The 2,688-nt window shown below is 37.2% G+C and overlaps 1 pseudogene; it reads right to left on the reverse strand.

Annotated features, from left to right (window-relative positions):
• Positions 1 to 1,522: 1,522 nt before the first annotated feature.
• LOC120588509 (uncharacterized) lies at positions 1,523 to 1,642 on the reverse strand (annotated as a pseudogene).
• Positions 1,643 to 2,688: the final 1,046 nt, after the last annotated feature.

Here is a 2,688-nt window from a genome sequence, read left to right on the forward strand (position 1 = left end):
TGAGATTGGGCTTGAGGGAGAGGAGGAAGAAGAGTAGAATTTAAGAAGAGGCAGGGAAGCTGCTAGCAGAGGAGTGGAACATAATAATGGATGCAACAACAAAGTGAGACTCACAAGAGACAGAGAGGCCAACAACTTTAACCCAAACCGCAGGAAAACCTCTTGAATGAACAGTGCTAACCACTGAGAGGTGAGTTACAAACCACCAAACAACCCCTGGGGTGGGGCCCAATGATGCCCTTCCAAGGACTGAATTGAGGCCAGACTGAGCTTGCCTTGGTCAGGCCTGCATTCTTGGAGCAAATTCCTTGTTTAGCATTTATTTATTGGGCAGTAATTGTCTCACCATCTGCGGAGACATCATCATACAGTAAAGAGTTACTGATTCTAACCCCCTTGACTCTGTGCACAGAGAGGAGACAGCAGAAACCCTCCAACGGAGGTTAATGACACTCTTATATGATAGCCAGGCCAGAGCAGACTGCACCCAGCAGAGGGAGAACTGTATTGGGGCCAGAGCTGGCCTTAGGTGGCCTCTTCCTATTTTTATTGTTAATTACCTTTTTCTTCTTTTAAAGTAGTAAATATCTATTATAGAAAATGTTACAATGTGTATTCCTTAAAAAGAGGTATTTTAACTTTCTTATATAACTGTTCAGTCTTTTTTTTTCCATGTATAAATATAATTTTTCTTAAATGGGAAACATTCTCTGTGTACTGCTCTGTAACCTCCTTTTTCCCCTCAATGATGTATCATGAACATTATCATAGATCATGAAGTATTCTTTTAATATTTTTTATGGCTATATGATAAACTTAGTCACCTCTGTTCTGTTGGACATTTAGTTTGCTTCTGATTATTAAAGTATATTAAAAACACTACTCTGGACACCCTGGTAGCTAAATCTCTGTACATAGCCACATGGCTTGCTTAGAATTAATCTCTAAAAGTGGAATTCCTTGATCAAAGAATACATATTTTTTTAAAAAAAGCTTTGGACACAGGTTGCAAAATTGCCTTCCAGGAAGGTGGTGCCAGTTTATATTTGTAGAGCAGAATATGCTTTGCAATACTCACCAACGTTGGGTAATACCACTAAAAAAGTTTTGCCCACCTTCTCCTACTGTGCTTCTATAAATGAACAAGACTTATTAAGAAAGAGGAGAGGTTGTATAAGACAGGTGTTCCTATGCAAAAGAAGGAAATAGGCATGGGTAATTTTTAAGGATAACAGAGACCTGTAAAAACAGAGTCAAAATGTCAAAGTCCAGCTTTATTTAAAAATAAATAAAAATAAAAATCTAACGATGACAAAGAGGCCTTTTTCTCTTTTTCTCATGTTTAGAACTAGGTGATAGAAGGGACAAATTCACTACTTGGGATTGATTTTTTTAATGTTGAGAAATGATAGAGAAAACTCCAATTTTATATTTTTTTAGGTGAGGCAACCAACCCTTGGTTGACCTCACAGATTGCAAGGACCTTGTCAGCTTACAAGTTCTTATTTTTTTAATTTTTTTAAACCTACAGCACCTGATCTTTCCTAGGCGTTCTCCCATCCAAGTACTAACCAGGCCCGACCTTGCTTAGCTTCCCAGATCAGATGGGATCGGGCTTGTTCAGGGCGGCATGGCCGTAGACAATAAAACTCCAACTTTAATTCTGTCTTTTCTGTTAAGGAGAATGAGCTTTAGAATGGAAAAGATTAGTGTGAACCTTAGTGACAAGAACCAGAGCCTCACGTGGTCAGAGTGATTGTGAAGGGTGCTGACCACTTTAATGAGTTGTGCAAGATCTCTATCTTGATGGCCTGAGAGAACTTGCCAGAGAGATCACCAAATAGTTGGTGAGTTTTGTGGAATCAGGGAGGATGAAAGAATGAAAAGACTGCTCTTCTGACAAACACTTAAAATTTCAGAAAGAGAAGGAAAGTGGTTTCTGAAAACAATTTCAAGTAAAATTCTGGATTGGATTAAAAAAATTATTATGGAAAATTTCCCACAAATACAAAGAATAGAGAACAGTATAAAGAAAGCATCATGAACCTCTCATCTAGATACAATTATCTAATCATGTCAATCTTTTTTCATTATCCCCACCCACGCCAAGCCCCACCATTCTGCCTCCCCGACTAGATTTTTTTGAGGCAAATCTAAGTCATATCATTTCCTCCTTCAATATTATCCTTAAAAGATAAGGACTCTTTTTAAAATATACATAACCATAGTGCCATTATACCACCAAAAACATTAACAATAATTCTTTCATATCTCTAACTATCTGCTGTTCAATTTTTCCTGATTGTCTCACAAAAGTTTTTTCTTTTTAAGTTAGTTTTGTTCAAATCAGAATCCAAATAAGATTCACACACCGCATTTGGTGCTTGTGTCTCTTAAATATCCTTTGATCTATAGGTCCCTCCACCTCTTTTTCTCTTTGCAGTTTATTTTAGTGGAAAATGGGTCATATGTGCTGCAGAATTACCCACAGTCTGGATTTGGCTGATTGCCTTCCCATGGTGTCATTTACTTCTAACCTTTATTATTTCCTGTAAACTGGTAGTTGATTTTATTTATTTACTTTATTTTTCAAATTAAAAAAAAATTTATTATGGTGAAACTGGTTAACAAAATCCAGTAAGTTTCAGGTGTACCATTTAGCAGTAAGGCATTGTGTGTTCACCACCC

The sequence above is a fragment of the Pteropus medius genome, unplaced genomic scaffold, assembly GCF_902729225.1.
Source record: "Pteropus medius unplaced genomic scaffold, Ma_sr-lr_union100, whole genome shotgun sequence".
NCBI classification, from domain to species: Eukaryota; Metazoa; Chordata; class Mammalia; order Chiroptera; family Pteropodidae; genus Pteropus; species Pteropus medius.